This window comes from Hyaena hyaena, unplaced genomic scaffold (assembly GCF_003009895.1).
Source record: "Hyaena hyaena isolate Hyena2069 unplaced genomic scaffold, ASM300989v1 scaffold_97, whole genome shotgun sequence".
NCBI classification, from domain to species: Eukaryota; Metazoa; Chordata; class Mammalia; order Carnivora; family Hyaenidae; genus Hyaena; species Hyaena hyaena.
Genome location: NW_024080728.1, coordinates 2,673,899 through 2,687,650, shown reverse-complemented (window position 1 = coordinate 2,687,650; position 13,752 = coordinate 2,673,899). Strand labels below are relative to the sequence as shown.

Sequence of the window (13,752 nt, the reverse complement as noted above, 5' to 3'; positions counted from 1 at the left end):
CTCCAGGCTGCTTTCCGCAAACTCACAGAGCTGAGAAGCCTCAGGCCACTGGGTTCAAATACTGATATGCCATGAATCCTTTCCAAAGCAGAGCATGGTGAGCATTAACCCCCAAATAATTCCTCTTTGTCACATTCTTCCCTTTGCACGTCAACATGGCAGGTTCTGAAGTCTTTGGAACATGTTTTAGCTCTAATTAAAGGAAGAATTTATAATGTCTCAACAAAGTTGAAAGCAAAATTGGATGAGACTGAAGAAGAGCTGATAGTAGGTTGTAATAGGGGCTTCAGTAAGCTTCTGCATTCCAATGCTACCTTGTAGGCACTAGGTTTAGTCCGAAGTCTACAGCAAACCCTAACCTACAACTTTTCTCACTTTTGTAAGTCTTGGTAATTTGGGCTAAGAAATTTCTCACAAGTAGTCATTTCCTATAGTAAAATCTGAAGTTAAAGACAGGCCTCCTACAAAATGGACCCAGAGGTAAAATTCATTTTGATGAAAGTTACTGGAAAAAAGAGGACAGAGGTGAAAGATAACAACTCCTATCACATGCCTAGAATTCTATGTCTGAGAGAGATCCTTTGAGCTAACTCAGCCTCCAAGTTCTATTCTTTTTAAAAAATTCTCAAGGAGATTCCATAGTCTCTCATGTGAATCTATCTTAACATCTCTCACTAGTTGGTAATTTTGGGGGTGCGGTGGAGACACTGGTAATTCCTCACACTATTGCCTTGTTAATATTTTAATGCATCTTCACCCAACAAAGTATTTTGGCCAAACTGGAACAGGAATGGCAAAACTTCTTATCCTTGGACACAGGCAATACCAGAACTAATCTTAAAAATCTTTCAAGGATCCTCTAAAAGATATTGGCACATCAGGGCGCCTGGGTGGCTCCGTTAGTTAAGTGTCTGACTTTGACTCAGGTCATGATCTTGCCATTCGTGACTTCAGGCCCTGTGCTGGGCTCTGTGCCGATAGCTTGGCGCCTGCTTCAGATTCTGTGTCTCCCTTGCTCTCTCTGACCCTCCCCTGCTCATGCTCTCTCTCAGGAAATCAATAAGTGTAAAAGAAATTTTTTATTAAAAAAAAATTTTTATATGTGCCTGTCTACCCCAGATAAGTATAAGATCCAAAAAAATCTTTTAAAGGTGGGGGAAGAGACACATTCCAGAACTGCAAAGAATTCCCTGCTTGCTGAGGACTCAGAGGCAGCTCCATGAGGAGAGTAACAGAGTCATAGGCACCTTGGAATCCTCACCCTCAGCATTATGGCTAGCACATGATAGGTCTGTGATCAGTCTTTCTAAAAACGAAGGAAGATCTTCTTAGGTGTCTCTGCCCAGCCAAAGATGCCCAGAGCAGACCTCCTCCACATGCACCAGTCCACCATGATAAACTGCAGAAAGACACAAGGCGCACCTCAGCCAGCTTTCATGCAGGATAAAGGAAAGGAAACGAACACCACCTAGAAACCTTGCCTGACACCAAAAACAGAGCGCACGACATTTTATTCTCCATTAATTTGGATATACAGTATTTCTCTATGATTACTATAGTACGCAATGTTCTTATAAGGTTATGAACTGGTTTTGCATCGTTCCATTGCTGGAATTTAATACTGTACTAAGTGTGATATATCTCGGCCATGATTAATCCTGCCTGGTTCTGCAGCAAGTTTCTATAAAAATCAGCGTGAAATACAGGACTCTTAAAGCTCTTGCCAAATCTGCAGGATGTGATATTAACACGGCTCCCATCCAGGCAAGCATGTCTAACTTATGCTGAGACCATCTACATGTTTCCCTTTGTGCTCCTCGAGCAGCTATTTATGCTAACGCTGAAGCTGAGAAAACGTGGCAAGTGCTGCCCTGGCCTGGTTTACAACAGCATTATTAATACTGCTCAACAACAAAGTAAAATTACAGATAAAATCTGAATAGGCCCATTATTGTTTTTAGAGGGAGTTAAATAAGCTATATAATTTCTTTGGGCCCGCAGGAAGCTCAGCCCGGCGACGACAGGAGAAGAAAAGCACACGACGGCCAACTAGCCACCAAGGCTCAGGATTCTGTAAATCCCTTCCTCAAGCATTGTGAATTAAAGCAGATGAAAGTTTTAAAATGTCAAGCGAGTCCCTGGGGATGGATATGCTTTATGTTTTTTATACAGTGAACATTAATTTCAAATGGGAAGGGAAAGCAGTCCTCTATCTCCAGACATTTCCTTCAGTTTTTCTTACGTTCCATGTGTCCACTTTTCATAGACCAGTCTCAGGGGAATTGATGCTGCGCTGAGTCAAACAGTCAGGTTCAAGGTAAAAGCAAAGTCCTTGTGAGAAAGAAAATAAAAATTCACCACCCACTTCTCAGAGGCCGCCCTAAACTGGAACATCTGACTTGGAGTTCGACAACAGACATTCAAGTCCCACCTCTGCTCTTTTTCAAGCGTTTGACCTTTGCAAAATCTAGCTTCTCTTACCATTACTTTTCTTCTTCGCAAGGTTATCATGCAAATTAAATAGTACTTGTATATGTGCTATGTAAGATACAGTATCTATGTTTGTACACTTGTATATGTGCACACATATACTGTATGTATGTGTATATATTTGGATTTCTCTCTCTCATACACACACTCTCCCTCTCTCTCTCTCCCTCTCCCTCCCTCCCTCCAGGTTGTTGCTTTAACTCCTAACAGCTTTTCCTTCTATTTAACTTCTGTCATGTATTCCCAGTTTTATTTAACTGTTCCACAAATGAAACAATATTGTAATTCATTATTCATTCATACAATATATACTGAGGGTCTATTACATGCTAAGTCTGTTGGGATCCAACAGAAAACAAAATGTCCACTAAGACTTCATGATCTACAGTAGCAGTGTCTCAGTAAGCTGAATTCTAAGCCAAATTCAGAAGTCTCGTCTCCCAGTTTAGGTAAAGAAATTGGTTTGATACCATGATGATGATGACCAATAACTGGTCTAAAACTTATAAAGCCAGGGGCCCATGATAATTTAGATTACAATTCAGCAAACTGTTGATACCTTTCTCTCCTGCTATGTACATATTTCCCTTTCTGTCCCACTGATACACTGGTCTAGACCATGAGACTTGCTCAGGCCAATGAAATTTAGCAGTGCAATGTCAGCAGAGGCTCTGGGTGTGCTCACAGCACACAGCAATTTGGCTTGGCTCCTGCATTCCACTGGTGCACCATGAGAAGAGCAGACCTCAAAAAACCTCTACTCTGTCAGCCCAGGCTCTAGAGCCAGCACACATGGAACAGACCTGAAGCCAGCACATAGCCTGGAGTCAAGGCAGCTACCCCAAGGCCTAGAACAGAGCCACCTGATCTAGATCGGCCAAACCACAGTCAACCTGCACAGTGTGAGTGAGAAGATAAATGGGGTGGTTTCTTATGTACAGCTATTGTGGAAAGAGCCAACCAACGCAAGGTCTAAGCAGGATCCCAACCAGAAAACAATTGCCTCATCAAAAGCAATTTGGCACAACTTAACTACTGAAGCATTAAAATGAGATTATGGTACCAAACATGCTTTTCATGGTCAAATCAATCATTCTGTCGCAACTCCTCTGTGTTTGGTTTCAGCGTTCTCTGTGTTGAAGGAAATTAACACAAAATAAGTTGATCTTGATGAGTAGGATTCAAATCAATAATGTTAATTGGGCTCCTGAGCATAAGATAAAATGACTTCAAATCAACAAAAGGTTAATATAACTTTCCCTTCATGCACCTATGATAAATCTATAGTGGTCTGAAATTTCCAATTTCATTAACAACACATTTACCATGCTAAAAAGACAGGAATATACTCCTTATATAATGTTTTCTCTATGCCCACTAGCAGGTTAACTCACGATTGTAAAGCATACCCAATGATGTAATTAAGTTATACCTAAATAAGGAAGGGATGTACTCTGATGATTTATTTTAAACATTTACTATTATCTTTATGTTCTACCTGCTTCCCCCTCCTGATGGCAGTTTGTAGAATTACTGGATATTTTCTTTTACAGCATATTTCAATCTAGGTGACATTATTACCTAGCAAAGGAAAAAAATATTCTTACCTTACATATATGACATGTAGGAGGTGTGAGATGATCGGAAGTAGATAGAAACTTTTAAAAACAACAGTATTGCAAGGTCCTTGTCCTCAAAGGACTTTCACTCAGTCTGTCAGGACTTATAAATGACTATGTATCCAATACACATACATAAAATACACATCATAAACAAATCAGAGTCACTAGACAATTATTGGCTACCTCTCTCCTGTCCATCTCCCTTAGCCTTTTCCTAACATTTTCCTAGTTTTCCCTCTACTTCTTTTGTGTGCAAATGACCCCACTCTTCTGTCCCAGAATGGAGCCCAACTGGCTTAATCCTATGAGCAGAAACCCATCCCCCCAGCAGGCCACAGTGACTGGTTTCTGGATAGGACAGAACCGGTGCTTAGTTCACGCCATCTACTATTATAAATTAAGTGACAAACATTTCTCTCTCTCAGTTCTGGAGGCTGAAAGCCCAAGATCAGGGTACCAGCATGGTCAGGTTCTGATAAGAATCCTCTTTGGGGTTGCAGACTGTCTACTTCTCATATCCTCATGGGGCAGGGCTCTCTGGGGTGTACCTTTTGTAAGGGCACTCATCTCATTCTTCAGGGTGCCACGCTCATGACCAAAGTTTCTCCCAAAAGCTCCATGTCCTTACACCATCACATTAGGGGTTGAGATTTCCACATATGAATTTAGGGAAGACACATTCAGTTCATTGAAGACCACATTTAGACCTACAAGGCCAGTGAGACTGAATTTGGGGAATTTTGTTTGAGCCCTAAGGTTTCAAATATTTAGCAGTTTCTAGAGACATAAAAGATTGATAGTGAACAGATAAGGAACTTCCAGTTCTGGCAACTTCCACTCATAAAAGGAAGATTCTCTGCTTAAGGATACTGTAATGAGGCTTGAATATCAGCAACATGATTTTAGGGCATGGTCCCAAGGATTCTTTTTCATCACTGAGACTTATCAACCTCATGAGAGATCACTGTCCTGCCAGTTTAATTTCCAGTGTACCCCAAAACCAGGGATAACCAGATCGTCCACCCACATCTTTCCAGTCCTCAGTCCTTAACAAGATTCGCAATCACTTACACATTAAAGAACCGTGATACAAATTTGACCGGACTCACTACACCCGCGCCATCCTCCAATACTGCAAAAAGCTAATTTCAGCTGTCGCTTACTGGAAGTAAAATGACAAATATCTGTAATATCTGTCAGGTTATGAATGCTTTAAAAAGAGTTATGCAGCTGTCAACATTTTGATGACAAGAGAAAAGTAAACGAAGAACAGGAAACAGCACGTCTGTGGAGTACCCAGTTGCCAAACTTCTCTATGACTTATATTAATAAAAAGCAAATTACCTCTATAAAAAAATGCAAACAATAAGGACTTCTAGAGAAGACCAATAGAGGCAAATCTGTTAATATAATACTGCAAATGCTATAGATGAGATCATCATAATTAGCTTCAACACCTCAGTAGAAAGTGACTAATTCTATTAAGGGATGTGAAATCTTTACTAAATTTCTCCCCACTGTGATGGTAATGGAATAAATGTGTAGAATCCCCAGAATGGAGTAACCAATCTTGTTAAGAGCTTCTTGTCATATTTGAAGACAATGTACTATATAAGTAGGTGACTATGCATCCGAGGTTGACTGGGAGAGTGTTAGTCTGTACCCACTTTCTTGGTGTAATTACAAAGTATGCTAGTTTGAATAATAAATTCCCACACTGTGTAAATATGCATACTTTTAGGTCTATCTGGGCAATTGTGTGTTCGTGTATTTAGGTGCATGTTTGTTTGATTCTGTGTACATGTGTGGGTCTGTGTACATGTATTTACATATGTGGGTATATGTATGTATGAATGTCCATGTACAGGGGAACTCATTTTCTTCCCTTTCTATAGATCTCATCTACAGTTTAGCTTTGGGAGACAAGCACTACATTTTACAACAAGTATTTCCATAGTAATAAAACACTGAATATTTGCCATCCAATTAAGCCAAAATAAATATGAGAGACAAAAATAACTATGTTTTATTCACATTTTTATAAACTGAATGCTACCAACAAAACAACCTCTCTGGGAACAGGGATGGGTGGCCCAATTATTAGTTTAGGAGGAGGCTTTCTAACTCAGTGAGTAGTTGGCCTCGATAGAAGACTCTAAGACAAAATTCACACTGTTAATCACTAAGTGGTATCTGGTTCTAATATTACTGCTGTATCTCCACTATGAGAGAGAAGGACAAAACAAAACAACAAATAAGTTTCCTTTGTGGGCTTGAGTGATCTATTTTTGCATACAGAAGCAAGCTAGTGTTGTCTTCAGTTCATATTTACATTTACTCACGCATGTATTTTTAGGTATCTACTCTGTGCATTTTTTTTTTTTAGGTATGTCCAGGATAATACACATTGTGGATTCACTCAACTGTGACCTTTTGTAATGTAATTGAGAAAAACTCAACCATTAAAAATGAAAGGGCCTTATTTTTTAAACCTTGATTCATCCCTATGTATGCCTTTTGACCTAGGACATCTGCACCTTCATTCTTTCCCCCCAAACATTCATGAAAATTCTCCTCCAGCCCTCTTCCAAATTCAAGAAATGAAACCAGATGGGAATTCTGACAGCCAGCTGATGTCACTGTTTTAGGCTATCTCCACACCAAGAATATCCAAGCCTCTTCTTGGTCTATAAATTAAGTCATTAACAAATATACACAGTTTGAAGAGGAATGAAACGTTCTGCAACAAATCAAATTCCATGTAGCACAGGGCACTGGCACTCTTCCAAAGGAAATAAATAAATTTTGTGACAAACTAACTTCTTTTCTCCAACACATTCCAGAGATATCGTGCGCTTTCTGGTGTTCCTCATAAAACTGAGAAAATTAAAAGTTAACATGCCACGATACTTTTATTACTAGCTCCAATGCAATAAATATTCAAATATCAGTAAAGGTAGAGCTGGGGTACCATAGGAAAAAAAACCTCAAGGCTCTCACAGCTGCAACTTCATGGAATAATAGATGGCAATGCAGAAGCAAGGTGAGGCCAAAAGCATGGCAAATGAGAATGTGAGGAGCCACACTTCCCTCAGGGGTAGAGATCTATTAATCAGGTACCTGGTTTGGAAGCCTTTTTTTTATTGCAAAACTGTAACGACATGAGCGTGGAGAATCAGTCCCTTGAGGAATTTACAAAAGAGACATTCAAAAAAAATTAAGAAAGGTGAAAAAAATTGGGAAAAAATATTGATAGAGAAGGCAAAAAGGTGAGTGGGTAAACAGAGCCAACAGAGGTATGACCATTCATGGCCAAATACCGTCATGAGCCAAGGAAAAAGACACCCTTCAGAAGAAAACAGAAATTCTATGGGCAGCCCCATAAGAAATGTTGCCTTTGAAATGAGAAGTGATGCTGAGTTTGTGCCTGCCTGCTACAGGGATGTGATGCGATATATAGTCAGGTACAGAGAAAAAACAGTAGGTGCAGAGATAAAACAGTTCAGGGTAAAAACAAAGTCCCTCCAGGAACTAAATTTTCAGATGGGAATTAGAGATTATAACAATGTCCAAAAATACTAGAATTAAAAAAAAAAAAAAAAACTCAGCTCATTTCATCCAAACTATCTTTACTATAAGAAAGTTGTCCTGCAACATTCCATTCAGCTTCTGTTTAGACACATGTTAGCCCTGGCCACAGATTCAGAAGAAGGTCCAGAAGTCTAAGCAATTCACTTCCTGGAATCAGAGAAGAAAAGTACCTTCTTTAAGACAAGTGTCCAGAAATGAGGCCAGACCAAAGAGTCTACATAGGCACTAGTCAGAGATACATCCAAGCCTGGTCAAAGTCTGGGATCCTTTCTGCAGAAGGGAACAAATTTTTGAAGTGCCTTAAATCCTCCTACTGTATCTCGCATCTACCAGTGACACCAAGTAAATTACACCTTCCCTTACTTAGAAGGGTCCATGTCACTGAACATTCAGAACATTTCAAAAGCTTTCTATCTTTGTACCACTCTCCAATTCAGCAGAAATTGGTGGGTCACTGTGGGCCATGGGACCATACTTTGGGAACCTGTATTCTAAACTGCTGAGGCAAGAGGCAGAAAAAAACATTGGGCCTTGATAATTATGATTAGATCAGACTTTGAAAAGGCTCCAAGGACATAACACACACTCCCCAGGAGGCGTCCATAAAATGAAATGAATATGCCTGTCCTTCTTGCGAACTGAAACAAGACATTTTAAAAAACGTTTTTTTTAATCGGTGGATTTTCAAACTATAGGTCATGATCAGTGTGACCCTGTGTGTGTTTGTGCATGCATATGTGCATGTGGATCACAAGGTAAAATGTTTATCTTTATGAGACCTGTTGTTTAGAAGAAAAGTTTGCACAACAGTTTCCTGGTGCAACCTTTTCATTTTATAAATGGGTCCTCTGCAAGCCAGGAAGAAGACATAACATGCCCAGTGTAACAGGACTGGATAAATCCAAGAAGAACAGACCCAGCCTCTTAGAACTGCCCCATGCTGCTTCAGTGAAATTAAATCTCTATAAAAATCCTCTAAGCCACGAAAGCTGCATACACATCCTAGTCCAAAGGACTTCATGTCATAGTTTAAAATTTCCTTCCAGAGGTACACTTGGGTCAAGTCCCTGGCCCACCCAGCCCACTTGTACACAGAAATTCCCATTAGCATAAGCTGCAAGTGACCAAAGTTTCAGCTTCTTTCAGGAGCTGATTTTGAAGAAACATCAATTCTTTTGGATACACGGGCAACATTTTGCAGCAGAGAAGAGCAATTAGTAAATGTACAAAGTGAGATCCAGCTCACACACTGCCACTTCCAGTGTCAAGTATTTATTTGCTCTAAGGGAAAGGCTTTGCCTTCATTTGTGTCAGTCGTGACTATAAATAACAGACTTTATTTGAATTGCATAGCTCCCTCTGAATTCCACCCTACTGAGTTTAACAGGAACGACATAAGATCCCACCACCACTGGCAAAGACTGAAAGTTATAATCAATACACAAGCTTGCAACCAAACCTACATTGATTTATCCTTCACAACTATGTGGAAAGGAAAAAGCTGTTGCAAGGACTTGCTGCCCTTCCCACAGAAAAAGAAGGTGCCATCCTCCTCCTCCCCATCACCATCATCGTGGTCACCTGATAGAAACCATGATGGAACTTACACATTATCAGACATAGCACTTGGCTGTCCCATCCCTCCTGCTGCCCACCCACCCATCCCATGCAGAAACTGAGTGCCTGAGCTCAGAAATTTCTGACCACAGATCCCCAACACCTAGCAGTTCTGCTATTCTGCATAGTTAATAAAAGCAAAGGCGAAAAGTCAAGGAAATCCCGACCCACAAGACTCCCACCCCACCCCCACTTATCACAAAAGTACCCACATCTGGGTAGTAACCCCAGCCCTCTGACTGCTTCCAAGTGAACAGAAAGGGATAATTATCTGAGACAGGGTGGCCTTTTTAAGGTTAACTTTTGTTTAAGACAGAAGATTCAAATAGCAACCATTCAATCAGTAGGTGAGGACAGTTATTTAGATAAAGATAATATTCAAAGAAAGAAAGGAAAGAAAGAAAAAAAGAGAAATCAAACTCTAGGTTCTCCATATATTTATATATCTGACTGAAGCCATGAGAAGAAACTTGCATGAGATGTAAGAAACTGGGGCTTTCAAACACACTGTTTCCACCTTATCATTCTTATCTGTTATATATAAAAAAAAATACAAACAGCTGCATTTAAAGATAAGGTGTTGTATATGTTGCCCAGATGTTTCTGAAATCCGCTCCCTATTGAACTTATCTCCCCACAACTGCAGACACCCCTAATCTTTTCTAATGGCTTAATCAAATGAAATATATAACCTAGCATACCATCTTCTTTAAAATTTACACTAGTTGCATGCACATGTATGTGCACACACAACACACAAAAGCAAGATATTTTTAAATACTTGTTCAAGGAAAAACTTTGGCCAGCATTAAAATGTTATTCACATAATATATTTTCTCAAAGAAACTGGAAAACAAGTCTATTAAGATTGCCCAATGTTTTTTTCTTAATCCTCAAACTTTTGTCTTAACAGAAGTCACAGTTCCCTTTGTTCATCACTTCAAATATTTATTCCGTGCCTACTGTGTGTCCAGGGGTACATTAAGAACAGACCAGAAAAAAATAAATGGGCAAATGATACTAATAGGAAGTCAGAGAATGGTTTGAAAGATAAAAGATGGAAAGTTGTAAAGAAGGTTGTATAAAGGGTGAGGAGAGAGAATAAAGAAAGAATATTGACTATCTGTCCAATTGAGGTCCCAGCCCGAAGTAGCCTCCCCAGACACAAAAGGTCAGAGTGCAGAGAAAAAATATTCTACACCCAATTTGTTACCCTTTTGTGAGCTGGCTTCACATTTCTGCTCAGCAATTTATCATTCTGGAACACAGAATTCAGAGTCAAAGCGTCCTTAGAGAATACATGGCTTTACATCCATGTTTTGCCCCAAGACGAGGGGCCACCAGAGGGCAGGGTCCAGGTCTAACAAGAGTCTCAGAACAGACTCCATCCTGCAGAGGCACTGAGCAAGGGCTTTCATCATTTAACATTTTGTATTTAATGAATTACACAGTCAACACATGCAGTACCAAATACTACATCTGTTTTCTCAGCTGAAAACTTAAGGTTTTGAATGAGGTGACCTGCAAAGTCTTTTCTAACAGTCTATGTGTGACCACCTGGCAAGGCCTAAGCAATTTCCAGATTTCCATTCATCTATACTTTAGGTGGGTGAGGAGGCTTGGGTGACATAGCATGCTTCCAAATGGTTTTACCCACAATCCTACAACCCATTCAAAAGCTTCCATAAAACATACCCTCTTAAATATAACTGGTAATTCAGCAAACACACACGTTTTTTTTTTTTTTTTAATGAATGCACTGGGGAAGCATGTGGCTTCTGTCAGACAGTCCTGTACCATACACCAGAGGCAAGGAATCAGAGTATGAAATGAACTATCTTACTTTCTGCATCATTCTTATGATGGCATCATGTTATCTCTTAAAAGCAATTACAGTCTTTACAGGCAAAAAGGCAAACAGTTTGTATCATCAAGCACCCTCATTAGTGGAACGAGGAACCATCAAAAGCCAATGGTGGAAAGAAAAAAATACAAGCAAGCATCACAGTGCAGAAGAGAACAGAAGGCCCCAGTGGTAGGAACTAATGGTTTCTATAGTAAGAAACTGTACCTTGGGGGAGAAAACTAGAGCCTTCAAAGAGGCCTTTCAGACAAGTCCAAAGAGAAATAATCTGAATCATTATGGTCACTAACCTACAAAATTTCAAAGGCACCATCCTCAACTTACCAAGACACCTTTCTTTCTAGGCTTGTCTAGGTAAGCTATGGAGGTCTAGAAAGGCACTCAGCTCAGACTAAAAACATTCTTCCTTGATGACCATACAAGACAATAAAATAACCTACTTTAAGATTATGCTAATAAAGTTAGAACCCATTTCTTAGATGTGTGTTACTTTCAAGTTTCTTCTGGGTTTTTGTCCCATAGTAGCCTGAGGGAAATGGAGCCATCACAAATGAAATAAGGGGTCTACCTAACTCGTAAAGGAAGACAGTAGGTTAGAAAGTTCTTTCTTTTGAATAACAAAAAAATTAATGAGAAGGAATCAAAGGGCAGCTATGGAGTAGACAAAGTCCTTTTTAAAAAATGATTTACTTCTGAAACCTTTATAATTTCCTTAGTGCCCAAGCAGTACATGTAAAACCATGTCCTCTTGAAAGACAAGTGAGACAGAATATTCAAGGGAAAGTACATACAACACTGGTCTGTTTTGTAAAGGAAAGCACACACTATTTACAGTATCAAAGAAAACTCAAAAAGAGGAGCTGTGATGAGAATACTTGCAGACAACTGGAGTTCTCACTAAGGACCCTGGTGTACTTGAACACTACCCTTCTATGCAACAGGCTGTGGCCAAGTCCTTGTCGCTAAGGGACCAAAATGTCCACAGATATTGAGGCTACGTGATGGGATCACAGAGGTTCATTATACAATTCTCTCTATGCTGTTTTTATGTTTGAAGATTTTGATAATAAATTTAAATTTAAGGAGCACCTGGGTGGCTCATTTGGTCAAGTGTCCAACTTTTTATTTCAGCTCAGGTCATGATCTCATAGTTCATGAGTCTGAGCCCCTCATCAGGCTCTCTACTGTCATCACAGAGCCCACTTCGAATCCTCTGTCTCCCGCTCTCTCTCTGCCCTTCCCCCACTTGCACTCTCTGCCCCTCTCTCAAAAATAAACAATTTGAAATTTTTTTTTAATTTTAACTTTTTTTTTTAATATTAAAGGGCCAATAATCTCCTCACTTCCTTCTCTAAGAATGGATATGGGCCAGCTCTGATCTAGAAACCCTATAAAGTCATTAGCCTCCTAAGCCACCATCACCACCATGTTAAAGTTCCAAGTCCCAACAATCTCTAGGGAAGAAAAGAGGTCACATAAAGGTGGAAAGGGAACATGCTGATCTGCAGGGAAGAGAAGAAAAAGCAGAGGGACAAAGAGAAGCAGAGATAGGAGTCCACATAACTTCCCCCCAGGCAAAGGAGTCTGAAGTCCACAGGCTCCAGAGCATGTTAGGAAGCTGACCTTGGAGCCAGGAAGGTACTCACTCCCTTAGGCATTCTTATCTCTGCCCTCTCCCCTCTTGTTAAGTCTGATTTCAGATCCTCACAAACAAAACAAGCCTCAAGCTAAGACAAGCCAGGGAGGAGAAAGAACTTAGTGAGCCAAGTGTACCAACCTGGAGAAATCAGCACCAAGAGAAGGGCTGCCTGCTCCCTGAGACACCTCTTGGAGCCAGGACGAGAAGAAGGAACAGAGAAGGAGAGGAAGGAGGAAGCTGTGGACACTGCTTTTCCTCACCACAAACACTCCAGCATGGCCACACCTCACATTTTTTTTTCAAGTCTCACAATTTCTGTGCAGAACCTACAAGGGAAATTTATGCAGCAAAGAAAAACAAAAAAGCTAGTCATGTCTTCCCATTTGCCTTTTTTTCCAGTTTTACTGAGAAATAATGGACATACATCCGTTCAAGGTGTACCACATGACGGTCTGATTTACATACATTGTGTTAGGACAATCACAATAGGACCAGCTAACATCCATCTTCGCCATTTATTTTCAGAGAATAAAAAATAATAGTAATAGAAAGATTTGCTGTGGTAAAGGGAGGGGAGGGTGACAAATGAAAGATCTTAAAGCTTTCTTCCCTCTGGGCTGCTTTGGACCCTTTGGCTCCTACAAAGAGAAAGCCAGCACATTTCAAAGTCACTTTAGAGCTTACAAAGTAAACACGCATTCCAAGTTATTCATTTTTGCTAATAAAGGACATTTCTTTTTCCTGTCTAAAGGTCATTTATACCCTTGATATTCTGAGAACAAGTGGCCAGTGACCAAGTGGGGACATTACTGTGAGGCTTTATGAAGAGGCAAATATTGCTCCCTACTATCACACCAGATCTATAACATCAGACAATGTTTCATTAGCTAACAAGACATTTGCTTTCAATGAATGAAAACTATAATAAA

The 13,752-nt window shown here is 40.0% G+C and overlaps 1 protein-coding gene across 9 annotated transcripts in view; it reads right to left on the bottom strand.

The window, feature by feature from the left end:
• Window positions 1-13,752, bottom strand: part of LRMDA (leucine rich melanocyte differentiation associated) — a 1,037,699-nt gene that overhangs the window by 805,103 nt on the left and 218,844 nt on the right. The window contains exon 1 of one of the 9 annotated variants that reach the window (XM_039235206.1): window positions 12,962-12,979. The exons of the other annotated variants lie outside the window; for them this stretch is intronic. The gene's annotated coding sequence lies outside the window, so the exon portion shown is untranslated. Of the gene's footprint in view, window positions 1-12,961; window positions 12,980-13,752 lie in introns of those variants that run through there. 9 annotated transcript variants of the gene reach the window in all.